At 42.3% G+C, this 16,648-nt stretch overlaps 1 protein-coding gene across 2 annotated transcripts in view; it reads left to right on the plus strand.

Annotated features, from left to right (window-relative positions):
* The window catches only part of UNC5D (unc-5 netrin receptor D), a 374,043-nt gene that overhangs the window by 43,437 nt on the left and 313,958 nt on the right, over positions 1-16,648 (plus strand). Inside the window, exon 2 of one of the 2 annotated variants that reach the window (XM_065584627.1) lies at positions 3,995-4,176. The gene's annotated coding sequence lies outside the window, so the exon portion shown is untranslated. Of the gene's footprint in view, positions 1-3,994; positions 4,177-16,648 lie in introns of those variants that run through there. The other variant, XM_065584624.1, reaches the window with a different exon arrangement.

Consider the following 16,648-nt stretch of genomic DNA (forward strand, 5'->3'; position numbering starts at 1 on the left):
CTATCTCACTGCAGTGGTACTGCAATGGTTTGGGACTAATACTGTTGGATCATCAGGATGCTGCCATGGTTTTTGTGGGCAGTAACCATAAATCCAAGAGGCGACGCTTGTGTCTGGCATCTAGTGCATAGGGACCAGAGGTTTGGATCCAGTGTTCCAGGCTGGGTCCACAGCCAGTGAGCAAGTAAGTGACTGTAGGTCCCTGACCTCCTTCCCAACACTTACCATCCATAGTTCCGTCCTTGCCATCCCTACTTGGGGAAGTCACTTGCAGAGCTGTTGCCAAGAAGCTTGTTGGTGGAAGCTTTAGTTCCTGTGAATTAAATTATGCAAACTTCATCACTCTAGCCTCTTGCTCCCTCAGACACGAGGGATGGCAGATACTGCTGTGAGATAGTGCTAATATAATGTTCAAAGCCCATTAATCTGGAGGTGGTTCCCTTCCCCACAAACATGCATGCAATGAAGAAACAGAGTGAAGGGCATCAGGACAGTAACAGGCTCCAGCAGAGATCTGGTAGGCAGACAGAGATCGAGAAACTTGTTACCAATAAGAACAGGAGTACTTGTGGCACCTTAGAGACTAACAAATTTGAGCATAAGCTTTCGTGGGCTACAGCCCACTTCTTCGGATGCATAGAATGGAACATATATTGAGGATATATATATATATATATATATATATATATATATATATATATACATACATACATACACACACACACACACACACACACACACACACACACACACACACACACACACACACAGAGAGAGAGAGCATGAAAAGGTGGGAGTTATCTTAGCAACTCTGAGAGGCCAATTAAGTAAGAGAAAATTTTTTTGAAGTGATAATCAAGATAGCCCAGTACAGACAGTTTGATAAGAAGTGTGAAACTACTTACTTGGGGAGATAGATTCAATGTTTGTAATGGCTCAGCCATTCCCAGTCTCTATTCAAGCCTAAGTTAATGGTATCTAGTTTGCATATCAATTCAAGTTCAGCAGTTTCTCGTTGGAGTCTGTTTTTGAAGCTTTTCTGTTGCAAAATTGCCACCCTCAGGTCTGTTATTGAGTGACCAGACAGGTTAAAGTGTTCTCCTACTGGTTTTTGAATGTTATGATTCCTGATGTCAGATTTGTGTCCATTTATTCTTTTGCGTAGAGAGTGTCCGGTTTGGCCAATGTACATGGCAGAGGGGCATTGCTGGCACATGATGGCATATATCACATTGGTAGATGTGCAGGTGAACGAGCCCATGATGGCATGGCTGGTGTGATTAGGTCCTATGATGATGTCACTTGAATAGATATGTGGACAGAGTTGGCATCGGGCTTTGTTGCAAGGATAGGTTCCTGGGTCAGTGTTTTTGTTCAGTGGTGTGTGGTTGCTGGTGAGTATTTGCTTCAGGTTGGGGGGTTGTCTGTAAGTGAGGACAGGTCTGTCTCCCAAGATCTGTGAGAGTGAGGGATCATCTTTCAGGATAGGTTGTAGATCTTTGATGATGCGCTGGAGAAGTTTTAGTTGGGGGCTGAAGGTGACAGCTAGTGGTGTTCTCTTATTTTCTTTGTTGGGCCTGTCTCGTAGGAGGTGACTTCTGGGTACTCGTCTGGCTCTGTCAATCTATTTTTTCACTTCAGCAGGTGGGTATTGTAGTTTTAAGAATGCTTGATAGAGATCTTGTAGGTGCTTGTCTCTGTCTGAGGGATTGGAGCAAATGCGGTTGTATCTTAGAGCTTGGCTGTAGACAATGGATCGTGTGGTGTGTCCTGGATGGAAGCTGGAGGCATGTAGATAAATATAGGGGTCAGTAGGCTTCCGGAATAGGGTGGTATTTATGTGACCATCGCTTATTAGCACATTAGTGTCCAGGAAATGGACCGCTTATGTGGATTGATCTAGGCTGAGGTTGATGGTGGGATGGAAATTATTGAAATCATGGTGGAATTCCTCAAGGGCTTCTTTTCCATGGGTCCAGATGATGAAGATGTCATCAATGTAGCACAAGTAGAGTAGGGGCGTTAGGAGATGAGAGCTAAGGAAGCATTGTTCTAAGTCAGCCAGAAAAATGTTGGCATACTGTGGGGCCATGCGGGTACCCATAGCAGTGTCGATGACTTGAAGGTATATATGGTCCCCAAATGTGAAATAGTTGTGGGTGAGGACAAAGTTCAGCCACCAGGTTAGCTGTGACATTATCGGGGATACTGTTCCTGATAGCTTGTAGTCCATCTTTGTGTGGAATATTGGTGTAGAGGGCTTCTACATCCATAGTGGCCAGGATGGTGTTTTCTGGAAGATCACCGATGGATTGTAGTTTCCTCAGGAAGTCAGTAGTATCTTGAAGATAGCTGGGAGTGCTGGTAGCGTAGGGCCTGAGGAGAGAATCCACATAGCCAGACAATCTTGATGTTAGGGTGCCAATGCCTGAGATGATGGGGCATCCAGGATTTCCAGGTTTATGGATCTTGGGTAGCAAATAGAATACCCCTGGTTGGGGTTCTAGGCATGTGTCTGTACAGATTTGTTCCTGTGCTTTGTCAGGGAGTTTTTTTAGCAGATGGTGTCGTTTCTTTAGGTAATCCATTAGTGGGATCAGAGGATAATGAGCTGTAGAATGTGGTGTTAGAGAGCTGTCTAGCAGCCTCTGGTCATATTCCAATTTATTCATGATGACGACAGCACCTCCTTTGTCAGCCTTTTTGATTATGATGTCAGAGTTGTTCCTGAGGCTGTAGATGGCGTTGTGTTCAGCATGGCTGAGGTTATGGGGTAAGTGATGTTGCCAATAGTTACTAATGCCTAGTTCAGGGTAATCAGAAACTTAAGTAAGGATTCCCATTTTCCACATATGGTAATTGCAAAGACAGCCTGTACTGTCTATTAAATCCAGTCTTTTAAAGGATGAATAGGACAACAATCCAATGGGTCACACAAGGTCCTGCTACTTTCCTGCTCCCAGACATACAATGCACAAAGCTCTGTCATTAGAAGGCAACTTTGAAGTTCCACTCTTTTCCTATCTCCTTCCCCTCCCACCTTGCCACCGATAGGTGGAGCTGTTGCAAAGCAGATCAAGAGCAAGTCGATTATGAAGGGCTACACTCGGAGACGGCCACTGCAATGGCATAACTCTGGCTGTGATCAGAATTATGCATATGTCGCATAAAACTGACATATCTGTATTTGTTGTCCTGCAATAATACAGATAATATACAAATTATAGGAAGAAAAGGGTATTTCTAAGAAAACCAATCCCAATTCATTTGCATTTTACGCCTCCTACAACACTTTAATTTGTGCTGATTATCTTTCTTACCTGCTGCTTGTTATACTTTAATCCTCCTTTTTCTATACATCTTACATATAAATTTACACATTTTACAGGTACTGCCAATGTTTTACACCCATAGTTTGACCAGCCTTGATGATTTAAACCCTACTACTGCTATTACTTATTATTCCCATAATTTTATTATGAGGAGACGTGTGAATGGAGACAGGGGTTTTGTGACAAGTACTACTATTAGATTAGATACTTTAACTTTCTTGTTTTGAGAGATTTCACCAAGTAAAGACTGGCACCTAAATGACGATGGAAAAAGGAAAGCTAAGTATGGGGTGGCATGGTAGATGTAGCCTATCCAGTGATGTGAAGGAGTTAGGCCCAGGGGGTAATTCAAGATCAGGAAGATGCAAAGGTGACCGTTTTCCCTCTGTTTCAGTAGTTGTCCATCAATAACTGCCAGGTAAGATTTATAGGACCAGATCACTTTTCTGGAATTGAGTGGACAACCCAATTTGCCCTATGTTTCATTAGCTCTGTACCTGTTAGGAGCAAAAACCAGGCACTGATGCAGTAGCATTAACCTTCAGCAAAGAGACTGTCTGTCTGAAATATACAAGGTTGCATCTGTTTCAGCTGCAGTAGCAGAAAGATCATGAAAATTTCCAGAGACATGAGACAGCTCCCTCTTTTGTTTTTCTCCTTAGTCTGTAACAGTTCCAGTTTGCTGAGGCTGCATGAAGAAAAATACCAGAATCCACCTCGAGAGGGCTGACATGTTACTCAGCTGAGGCAGAGAACTTAAAAGATGAAGTTAAGGAAGAGAAACTACTGTGTGCCAATTCCCTCCCCCTGGTTTTGTTTTGTGGCAGATCATTAAGCCTTAAAGGTAAGAGATTTGTTACCATGCTTTCTTTCTTTTGTCACTGAGAAATCAGTCCTAAAAATTAATGCCTGTATTTAGAAAGGCAAATCCAGCCACTCTCCCTGATAATGAGATGTGTGAAAATGTGCTCAGGAAACCATAATCTCCCTAGGAATTAATTGATGTTACAGTCAGTATCTCTCCCTGTAACAAATTGCAGGAAAGAAATAAAACTTTCCACCACACAGCAGGAGCCAGGGAGCTGTTCTCTACCTCACCAAGCGCTACCTTTCAGCACAGAGCAGCCACTGCATGCTGCAGGTGTGACCCCAGAGAGATAAGGGATTTCACTTGAGCATGGTTTTCATTCTGTCCTCCTCCTGTTATCTAACAGAGTTTGCTTTAATAACATTCCTTTTGTTCTGGCAGATAATCATGGGCTGGCCCAGATAACATCTCAAATTTGCTCTTTCCTGATAATAGGATCTTATCAGGAGTTCGCAGCATATAGCTTTTTAACAGGATATGGCTTTAATTAAAATGACAACATGGAACACTTGAGGTTAACGTCCCCAGTCACTTCTTTGTAACATCAGGCTGGAAAGGGACAGGGTAATAAATGTCTTTCATGTGGTACAAGAGAGAAAAGGTAAAGAGAACTATTGTACTGATATAGTAATCATCCATGTTCTGGACTTTGTATATCTGAAACCTCTAAGGTGAGCTGTCTGTGAAGGTCTATAATAATCATATGGTATCTTATCATTAACACAGACTGACTTAATACCAGAGGATCCCAAAGCTGTTACAAACTGAAATAGAAAACTGTTTGTTCTATAGTTATGCCTAGTTATTTGGTCATTGGGCTTGAGGCAGGAATCACTGGTGAAATTCTCTGGCCTGTCTGATATAGGAGGTCAGACTAGATGATCACAATCATAGAGGTATAGAAATGTAGGACTGGAAGGGAGCTCGAGAGGTCATCAAGTCCAGCCCCCTGTGTGGAGGCAGAACCAAGTAAATTTAGACCATCCTTGACAGGTGTTTGTCCAACCTGTTCTGAAAAGCTCCAATGCTGGGGAGTCCACAACCTTCCCTGGAATCTTATTCCAGGACTTAATTGCCCTTATTAGTTAGAACATTTCCCCTAATATCTAACCTAAATCTCCCCTTGCTATAGACTAACCCCATTAATATTTGTCCTACCCTGAGTGGACATGGAGAACAATTAAGAACAGTCCTTTCTGTAACAGTCCTTAACATATTTGAAGACTGTTATGAGGTGCCCCCTCACTTTTTTCTTTTCCCCCTCAAGACCAGTTTTTGTAACCTTTCCTCGTAGATCAGGTTTTCTAAACCTTTTTTTCAATTTTGTTGCTCTCCTCTGGACTCTCTTCTGTTTGTCCACATCTTTCCTAAAAGGTGGCACCAGAATTGGCCACAGTAGTCCAGCTAAGGCCTCACCAGTGCGGAGTAGAGCAGGTCAATTACCTCCCATGTCTTACATACAACACTCCTGTTAATACACCCCAGAATGTTGTTGGGCTTTTTTTTTTTTTTATGCAACTGCATCACATTCTTGACTCGTATTCAAGTTATGACCTCCTATAACACTCAGATTCTTTTCAGCTTTACTGCCACCTAACCCGTGTTTTCACATATTGTAGCTGTGCATTTGATTTCCCCTTACCCCACCCCCTGGTGAAGTACTTTGCTCCTGTCTTTATTGTTGATTTCAGATCAACTCTCTAATACGTCAAGCTCTTTTTGACTTCTACTCCTGTCCTCTAAAGTGCTTGCAGTCCCTCCCAGCTTGGTGTCGTCCACAAATTTTGCTCTCCACTCCATTATTCAAGTCCATTAATGAAAATACTGAGTAGTACAATGGTCCCTGCTAGACTTAAAACCTATGATTATTGTTTGATACCCGTAGATTGTACCCTTGGTGCAGGGACTGTGCCAACTTCTGTGTTTGTACAGCATAATGTGGGCCCTGCTCCTGATTGGGGCCTCTGTATGCTGCAACAAAATACATGTAGAATAATATTGTAGGAGCCTTCATTTTCAAGCAAGCACCTTTGTACTTTGTCTCATGCCGCCTCCTTTATGTGAGAGGCGTTCCCTGTAAATATTCACAAAACCATCTCATTGTCCTCTTTCAAATCCTGCCTAAAAGCTCTCCCAAAAAAACCTGCCAGTGGTGAGACCACTACCCGTCATGCGGACTAATATCTCCTCTTATTGTTTCCTTGTGCTCCTGTCTATATCCACCCATTATTGTTTGTCGTCTCATTCTTAGATTGTTGTTGTTGTTATCTGGTGTATTATAGTGGCAGAGAGGAGCCCTAATCATTGACCAGAACCCCATTGTGCTAGGTGCTGTACAAATGCAGAACATAAAGGCAGTGCTATCCCCCAAAATCTTAGTCTAAATTGTAAGTTCCTCAGTTCAAGGACTGCCTTTTTATGTATACGTACAGCACCTAGCACATTTGGGAGCTCTGGGTGCTAAGCACAATATAAATAAGTACAGCCTGTGCTGCTATGCTCCTGTGCTCATCTCTGAGGCGGGTGAGTAGCTCTACAGCAGGCTGATTGGAGGGCTGCTAACAGAAGGCCAAACACACCTCCTTTTGTCCCATGCAGGATCAAGAGATTTATTTTAAATCCTGTTTCTTTCTAAATGGTTACCACGCAGAATTCGTGAATCAAAAACAAAGAGCCATGCCGGTGCAGAAGCTCTGATCCTCATGCTGCTCATATCTCACAGCTAGTGAAATTCAAGGCAGGAATGCTGCACTCTGGTTCCTGCATGGCAAAGGCTTGCTAATCAATATCCAGAGCATGCAGACCCCAGGCCTCACCTTCTGTTCCCAGCTGCCACCTCCAGAAGTCACAGTAGTTTCTGCTCCTGTTTACCTATTCAGTTTCATATCGACAACAAATTGTGTGCATGCGCGTGCTCTCTCTTTCTCGCTGTAATTGATCAATAGAACTCCCTGCTGCACTGGTAGTTGGAGAAATTTCACTAAGATGCCAATGATGTTGATAGCTGGTGAAAGTTTCTGAGGCAGTAAATGCTTTGTTATTGGGGAGATTTTCCCGGCCCGAAATCCAATATTGTGTCTGTTGATTGGATAAGGAGTGAGGGGCCAGGAAGAGCTAGTGTCTATGCATTAATGTTTGGCTTGAATTTCAAAAGAGCTGAGTACCTGTGCTCTTTCTGACTTCTCTGGGATTCAAGGGTGTTTAGCAGCTGTGAAAATCAGACCAACTGACTTGAGCCCTGATTCACCAAGGTATTTAAGCATGTGCCTAACTTTAAGCACATCAGCGGAACTGTTCATACGCTTAATGTTGGGCACATGCTTAGTATCTTGCTGGATTGGAATTTTAGTCTCTCAATTCCACAACGCAATCATGGCTGGTTACAGGATGTCCTAAATAACGATGGATGACAATAGGATAAAAAGGGAAGAGAAATCAGCTGACAGGAAGAAGAAAAATTATGACTCGTCAGCAAGGCTGAAGTTGATGCTTCTGGATTCTCGAGCTCTCTGACAGCGAGTGTTTAGGAACAAGAATTCCTGTCATTAACTCTGGTGCTTTTCTTGCCTTCTTTATTTTTGATATTCTCTCGACACACTTGCATTTCATTTTGAAAGTATCTTTTTTGGTACCCTTCCCTAGCTTGAAATTGATTTAGAAACAAACAAACCCACAACACTACTTTGTGTGGATTTCTGTTTTAAATCTGTAGCTTTCGTTCCCCGACTCCATTTTACGCCTGGTAGGGTGTTCTGCTCCAGGGGTGTTTTTTTTTCTTCTTCTTTTATTTGATAGCTGTTCTGTAGAATTTTTCCATGTCAAGTTCAGGTCACTTGAAGTGCAAATTTCACCTTTTATAAAATCATTTTTTCATTGTTGCCTCTCTTAATAACCCTTCCCTGCCCTTCTTATTTAACTGCATATGAAATACAAACTCAAGTGTCTTCTCATTGGAATACCTCTGCATCCTGATTCAGGGAGCTAGAAATTCAAGCATTGTAGAATTTTTGTTTAATTGTAAAAATTCTTTTGAAAGTGGCAGCGTTGCTTCTAACTTGAGCACTGCCTATGGGTAATGCTAGTCTGTGGGATCATTTTCCTAGTTAAAAATACAGTTTCAGGATTAGAAATGTGACATGTCTTTTTATCTTAGTTCATTACAATTACCCTTTAAATAATCAGTAATTACCCTCCTCTAACCTTTAGTTCTATCTTAGGAGACAGCAATTATTCGATATTATTTTATCGTAAGTGTCGTGCAAAGTCAGAAAAGTCTGTGTTCTCTGCACACTGAAAGCAATTTGCTCTCAAAGGTTTTCTCATATGGCCTGAACCCCTTGTGACCTGGTCTGACTATTTGTACTTAGTTTTAACTGGTATATTTCCTAGTCTACACCCCCTCCATTGCTGGCAAATCCTCTTTGCTGCAGGATCAATGAGTTGGCTGCTCCAGCAATTTGGGAGGGGAGAGGGAGTATAATTCTAACACTGCTAGGTGATGATTAGATAGGTGCAAACTCACAGTAGGCTGTTGATGGATTTTATGCTGGTTAGAATGCACTCTTTTGTTCTGTTGTGTGCTCTTTTTTGTAAAGATAAAGTTGTATTGTGAAATGAAGGGGTGTTGTCTAATAATATCATTCTCATTATTATTTGTATTGCAGTAGCACCTAGGGGCCCCACACATAATTGGGGCTCTCATTTTGCTAGGTGCTACACCATCACAGTGTGAGACAGTTCCAGCCCCATGTAGCTCACAACTGAAATAGTCAAAGACAAAGAGCAAGAGAGGAAACAGGGTCCCCAGAAGGTGAAGTGAGTTGCCCAAGGTCACACATCAGGTCAGTGGGATTTCTGACACCTTGAAGGGTAGGGGGAGTGCAGGCAGCAGGAGAGTGAGGTGTCATGCCCCCCCCCCCCCCTTAGAGCATGACAACATTTTCAATGCCCTGTGATCCATGATTGCCTCTCTTGGGGTGGGGTGGGGGGAAGGGAGGGGTAGGAAAGTTCCACTGGAGATCTCAAAATAGGGGTTAAGTAGTGCCTAGGCCCTGTGGAGAGGTGATTTGCACCAAACAGAACATAATATATGTCCAAGACTAAAAAAGACCTTTTCAAGCAAAGTATTTCCTCATTGGCTTACCTTCCGAGACTTGAGTTCATGAGTCTGCATTTCCCCTACTGAAGCAGATGTAATCATAAATCCCTAAGACATCTCTGAGACTAGAGGAAATTGTTCTGTTTTAGGTGTTGGTTGTGGGTCAAACACCAGCTTGCAAATTCAAGTGTTGGCAGGTAAAGGAAAAAAGGAACTCAATTTTCAACTGCATAGGGCATAATTTTTTTGTTTTTAAGAGATCATCATGTTTTCCTATAGGCACTGAGTAAAATTCGACTCCACCTTTAATAGAAGGCCACTGCAACTAAGCAACTGACTTAATGGTCCCTTGAGTGATTGTTTAAAACAGTCCATTGTATTTTGTTTGAAAACATAATTAATTTTTCAGCACACAATAATGGACTGGCTTGTGTGTGTTTGTGTGCACAGCACTTCCCTCTGCAGGATACAGTCAGAACTACTCAGATGTCTGCCAGAGACTGTGTACTGCAAAGAGAGATTCTCCTTCAGTGGATCTGACTTCTACTTCACTGTGAAACTCCAGGGGGAAAATCCCATTGAGGTCAATGGAGCAATGTCCATTCACACCAGCTGAGGCTCTGACTCAGGTGGCTATGGGGTATAGCATAGCATCTAGCGTCATAGTCCTAGGCATCCACTTGTCTTTGAAAGTATTTGGAAGTAGAATGGTTTAGTAGACGGGTCACTGGGCTGGAGCAAGGGAGATCTGGGTATTATGTGCCACAGGCCTTGTGTGTCACCGTGGACAAGGTATTTCCCCTCTCTGAGCCTCATTTTCCCCCCTCCCCTTTGTCTGGCTTGTGTATTTAGACTGTAAGCTCTTCAAGGCAGGGACTGTCTTTTACTATGTTTATGTATAGCACCTGGTGCACTGGGGCCGTGATTTTGATTGCAGCATCTAGGTACGACTGTAATACAAATAAGAAGACTGTTACGGATCTGGGGGAAATTAAAAACAAAAACCCAGCAGAGCTCTGAAGTGTGCTTCTCTAGGAGAGAATATTTATTTTATACAGCCAACTTATGTTACCAATTTTCAGTGTATTGTCTGTTGAATCTCACAAGAAGGTTTGTTCAACTGATGTCTGACAAGCTGAATAGGTTAATTCATTTGAACAGGCAGTGATATTTTGCTTGATGGGTAAAGGGATTATCAAAATGCTGAACTGACCAATTCTTTTCTCAGCTGATACCCATAGATTGGATCTTCGATACTACAAAAGAGACACCACATACTGCATTAACACTGCACCACTTACTATTCTGATATTTGTACTGGATTACGTTCCCCACTTGTCCGCCCCTGGTGAAAGCAATAGCAAGGGTTCATTCCAGCAAGCAGCTTCCAAACAGTGCAAGCTGTTATGGGATATACAGCAGGATTCATCTTCACTCTAGCTAAATTGCCCAAATCAAGTAAAGTGGACCCATGGCAAATTAGACTGTGAAGTCATGTGATAGGTTTGTTAGCTGTAACATCAGAGAGCTCTGTGGTGTTCTTAATGCTGTTGATAACATTGTGTGGAGGAGATATGGAGTACAGGGTTAATTTGCAAATGACTAAACACCACCTCTGCTGGCTGGGTAAACCCTTTGCTGTCATTCCTTATTTATAGTAAATACAATTTGTTTTTTAATTTACAAACTTGGGTACATTAAATCCATTTTTGTGTGATCTCCTAATGTAACTAGTATGCTGAAGGCACCGAGGGGAAAAAAGACTGTCTGCTTTTAAAAGGGGCTAGTGTTGTGGTCATTGGCATGGTGTGGTCAGGAGGGAGGATATCCCATGACATAGAAAAATATATGAGCAGTGTCATCGTATTGCTACATGCCCTAGGCTGAAACATCTCTTTTCTTCTGAACCTGTTGGGATACAAAGGATTATATAGAGTCAGACTGGACCCACTGAAAACTGTTGAAAAAATTGCCACAGGCATTACCAGTATGTCGTGTGTGTGTGTGTGTGTGCGAGAGAGAGAGAGACAGGGCAATGTGTCTTTTTGTTTATATATTACGGGATACCCATAGTTACCTCTACAAGGAAAGGTCTGTAGAATTTAACAGGGGTGAAACCAATAGGGTTCTCTAGATCCTTATTTTAATTGGGTTTCTATAGAAAAACTTAGACTTTAACAGAGGATGGTCACCTGTCTGCCGTTCTATAGAATTCTATAGGATGGTTAAAATAACCTGTAAAATGGTGATCATTTTCAATGAAATTCTGTCAGAATTTTCCATAAAAGGGAAGCTGAATTAGTATCCTATCCTGAGAACATGTACCCCAAAGACTGCATTATCGTGAGATTTTCCAGTGATAATCTATTATATGGTACCCCTGCTGACCTGGGGATCTTTCGTAATCCAGGACCAGCTGACCCCCACTCTCGTCACCTACTGCATATAGTGCAGAAGGTTTCCTACACAGCTGTGCATTCCTTGCAGCATATCAACTCACTCGTCATTACAGTAGATGGCATTAGTGCATTACCTGTCTGCAAGACACTGCACTAAGGTTCTTTCCTATCACCTCTGCATTATAGGTGTTCATGCAGAGATACGTGTTTTTTCTTTTTGAAAGTGACTCAAAAGCTGGACTGGCCTTCAAGGTACGAGCAACAACTTTAGCTGGATGTGCAGTGCAGGTGGGGGATTCTGGTTGGCCTTCACTGGAAACTGGAAGCAAAAGGAAGGTGTGAGAATATTTCAGAACTGTGAAAAAAATGTATGACTGAAATAGGAGACAGTACAGGTGTGGGTGTCCCTATGTGGTGTAGGGAGCTTCTTGTTTATCCTGGACTGGCTCAGCTGAGTCTGCTGACTTCAGCTGCCTTCCCACATGACTGAACACTGTATTCAGTTCCTGGATAAAAAGGAGAAACAACTGTCCCCTCCCTCCATCTTGACATCACTCACTCAATTACAATAAACTTCTAAAAGACAAAGGGTCATATTAGTACTTCAACCCTGCCACGGAGCACACACGTATTAGGCTGTGAAACAGTGTGGGGATTTTGGTAGGTCCACTTTAGGACTGTTGGAGCTTTTTCTTGAATTAGCTTCTTTGAGTCTTTTATAGGAGATGCTGCCACAGAAACCTCGGACAGTTGTGGAAATGAGTGGATGACTAGCCAAAGTCTGCCTGACCTCCCAGACACAGATGGCATAAGGCTACGTTCATACAAATTGGCCTCTAAGCCTCAGAATATGAAATTGTTAGTCTGGAGCAACACAAAGTCTTATGAACTGTGTACCATAGTAGATCAGTTTGGTGGCAGAACATTCCCTGAACAGCGAAAGACCATAATTCCTTCCCCTCAGTGATCTCCACCTGGTAACAATTCACTGGATTTGACTCTTACTGCAGTCCACAGGGAGATGGACAGACAGTGCGAGCAGGTTTGCCACCCTTTCTGTAGCCCAGGAAACAAGTCTAGCAGAGACCAGTGCAGTATACAGGGAGTAGCAAGTGGGTAGCTAAAGTGCATTTCCATGTGAATGTTGAGTACAAGGGGGCATGGCTGTCAGGAATCCAGTTTTTTATCTTCTAACTTCATTAACAGGGGGAGGGACTTTGCTAGCTGCTTTGGACTAGGGTCACTGTGCTGGCTGATGCTTTTCTCTTCAGACAGCAGTTGGTGTACCTCACGCTAAGTTGAATTCCCCCCCCCCCCCCTTCTCATCCTTGATTCTGAAATGGACTCTACTTCTGAAGGAAGCCGCCTGGTGACTAGTGCCATTCCTGCCCACCCTACCCCAATTTCAGTAGACAGTTGCATTTCACGATGTCTTACTAACCATGAATAATTTAGGGGCTTAGTTACCAAGAGGCTGCACTCTGCTTTTGTTCAGGAGATTGACAAAAATAATAAAGCAAAAGATTCTCCCCATCCCTCCATCCTTCCCTCTTGTTAGTAAGATGCAGTTATTATGTGGTCATTGCAAAGGCACGATTACCTAATTTGATAATACAGGGTTTGCATATTTCCAGTCCCATCAATGTTGTATGTAAATTGGGATGGAAATAATCTCCCATTTTTCATGACTCGCTGAGTAGCTTCTCAGTGCTCTGGTGAGCTGGGCAAGGGGACAGAAATTGTGTACGATCAGTCCAATGTGCTGAGCAAATCAAAGCAGGACAAATTATCCTTAATCATGCCAAGCACATTTACAATGTAAATGATTGGTGCCAGGAGCCTGTTTCAGTTCCTTCCCCTCTGCTCAGAGCTAAGATTCTGCTCAGTCGGCAGGAGCCTGAGAACAAAGCCAGGTGGTGAGAGCAGCTGAAATTAGTAAGGCTAGGTTAGTGACCGTGCAGATGCTACTGAATCAGGGCCCAAACCTGTGAGGTGCAGTGCACCCTTTGTGGGAGCTGAGCACCTTGTAGATTGGGTTACATTAAAGGATAAAGAGCACTGAAACCGGTTTATCACCCGTGCTAAGACCCCACAACTCAGTGGTGCCTGGTATTTCTACAGTGCTCAGAACCTTTATTGAACTAAATTGTACAGCAATAATACAGGACGGGGAAGCCTACGCTCATCGTTGCAGATAGGGAATCTGAGACGCACCTGGCTGCATTTAATCTCTGTCCCAAACTCAACTTTACATCTCACCTGACCAGGGACTGGTAGGGGGTCAATTCAGCCCCCAGCACGGGTCAGAACAGCCTTGAGGACTGCCTTACCTGTGTGTCCAGCTTCCAGTGGCTCCTATGGGGCTTTGCTGGCAGCTGGTAATAGCCAGGGTTAGGAATTCCCTGACCATGATCCCTCCCTTCCTCTGCTGCTGTGCCCCCAATGTGTGTTTTGCATCCGGGAACCAGCAAGAAGTGGTGTGGAGCCAGCTATGCCTACTCTGCACCTCTTGGGGACACTTGCTATATTAGGGGAATTTCCTTTTGGGCATTTAGGGTTGCTCTATGGCTCCTTCACACTAGCAGTGTGTGACTCCAGTCCAGAGAGGTTGCCTTGTCCAAAGCTCCACTGGAGGTGGGTGGCAGAATCTAGGTTAAAACTCAGATCTACTTATTAACCTGTTCTTGAGACCCCCGCTTCCTCTGCTGTTAATTGGCGCTTATGTTCAAGGTACTGTATGTACATATTTTGGGCATTTGTACTCAAGAAGGAAAGGGAAAAAAATATTTTTTCCTTCTTTCTGTACATGTCACCCAGTGTCTTGTCTGTGATCCCATTCATTGGCATCTCACAACTCATAAATGCATTCAGTCAGAGTCAAGGAATTCCTCTTGGCCTGCACTGGTTAATTGTCAGAGGACGTCTTTAATTGAACTCCCCTTCCAGTGCTGCATAACTTTGGATGTCAGCAAAGATGCCCCGACTTCTCACTGGACAAGAAGGATCTGAACTCATTCAGCAGTAGCCCTTTGAGAACAACAGTACCCCTGGCTGGGACTAAAATAGGTAGGTATGTCACTCACTTTCCTCTGTGCAGGCAGAACAGAAACAGACTCACCTGGTGTTTCTTGTCCTTTGCCCTCTAACTATACTCCTCCTTGCAGACAGCAGCACCCTGCCAGCTCTGAGCCACACTGCACAGCAATGTATATATGATGTTCTAAAGAAGCTCCCAAGTGAATTTCCTTATTGGTTGAATGTGAAACCCTTTTTTTCTTTAACCACAAATTACAAATAGCAGAGCTGCTGAATTGCTTGTTTAGGTTCCTGCTGCTTTTGGTTTCCTTTGTGTTCTCTGAAAGCACATTATCTTCTCTCTTTCTTTCTGTGTATGTGTATATAATATACATATAATAAACACACACGCATGCACACACTCGCCACTGTTGTATTCTCTGCTTCTGTCAATATCTCTCTCCCGCCAAGTAAGCTCCGACAGCAAGAACCAAGAGAATAAGCTCCACTAATAATAGACACTTAGGGGGTGACTTTAAAGCGGGAGGGGAACAAAGTACCACTGATGGACATTTTGCATCTGTCTATCGAGCTCTTCGTTCAGTGGTTTCAGCACATTGGATGGTTTGCCCTTTTACCCTTAATTCAGCAGCAGCAACAAAAACAAAAGGCCTGGATTAGTGACAAATGAATGTGGTGGGAGCAGAGTGTTCATTTGTGCAGTGAAATCAAACAAGGGCATGAAAATAATAATAAAAAAAAATACCCAGGAAACCTCATCTCCCCCACTGGAGAAGAAATACAGTATTTTCCTGGCAATGCTCCAGGTGAATTTTCAAGTGGATCTGATTTCCCCAAGTTTATTGTTCAAGGAATGAATTAGGTGTTAAAGATTATGCTTGTCTCTAAATGCCCAAATGTTATGATTTAAAATACATTAGCAGATTTCAAATTTTGATCATCCAATTGGCACTCTAAACCACAGATTCCCTTTCTGGTGCAAATCCAACCACTTTAGCATTTTTCTTTTTATCAAATTAACTTTGCCTTATGGTGTTTGTCAATTGTAGAAAATGTAAACACACAGAAAAAATGCAAACAGTTGTATCATGTTTCATCGTGGGTTAATCATCTTAAAAATGATATAGATTTTATCTCATCAAAAGTGATGGCTTATGACTGCCCATATGGCTACTTTGCTTTCCAGTGAGGGATGTGGAATCTTTTTGAGATGTTTTTTAAAAAAAAGAAAGGCGATTATTTTACTATCATTGACAATGTTAGATCTGTACCTTTTGGATAAAAGGTTTTGCATGATTTTTGATGCATATGAAAGAAAAATAGCATAAAATCAAAAAGCAGCATTTCATCTTTGTAAGATATTAAAAATTTAGAATAAAGAAAAATCTATTTAGACTTTTCCCAAGCTAAAATATGTTATGTACATTGTAAAGAGTAGGAGTGCAGTACAGATCAGAAGTAAACATTCTACCCTGGTATCTTGATGAAAGATACAGTAGAAATTGGTTTTAGATACCTGTCATTCTTTTCATACTCGGAGTACTTCAAAATACTTTACCAAGCAATTAGTTATGCATTGTAGTGCAAGGCATGCAAATAGGCATATAAGATGCTCACCAGCCGCTTTTGCTGAGCTTTGGAAAATAGATATAAGCCACAATTTGGTAATCAGAATTATGTGGGTATTTAATAATATATTTATATGCAGTATATTCTACTACTAAATGGTGTGGTTCCTGGTAAACAAGAAATAGAAAGCTGGGACTCAAACTGTGCAGAAAACTTGTTTCTGTAGTTTATAATTTTTTTTTAATTCATGCCTCCTGTTCAAAACTGAGATTCTGTGTCATGAGAGGGTACATTATGCAGATCTGATTGCATGTTCAGGATAATAATTATTTGATTTCTTAAGGGT

Source organism: Chrysemys picta, chromosome 2 (genome assembly GCF_011386835.1).
Source record: "Chrysemys picta bellii isolate R12L10 chromosome 2, ASM1138683v2, whole genome shotgun sequence".
In the NCBI taxonomy this organism is placed as follows: domain Eukaryota; kingdom Metazoa; phylum Chordata; order Testudines; family Emydidae; genus Chrysemys; species Chrysemys picta.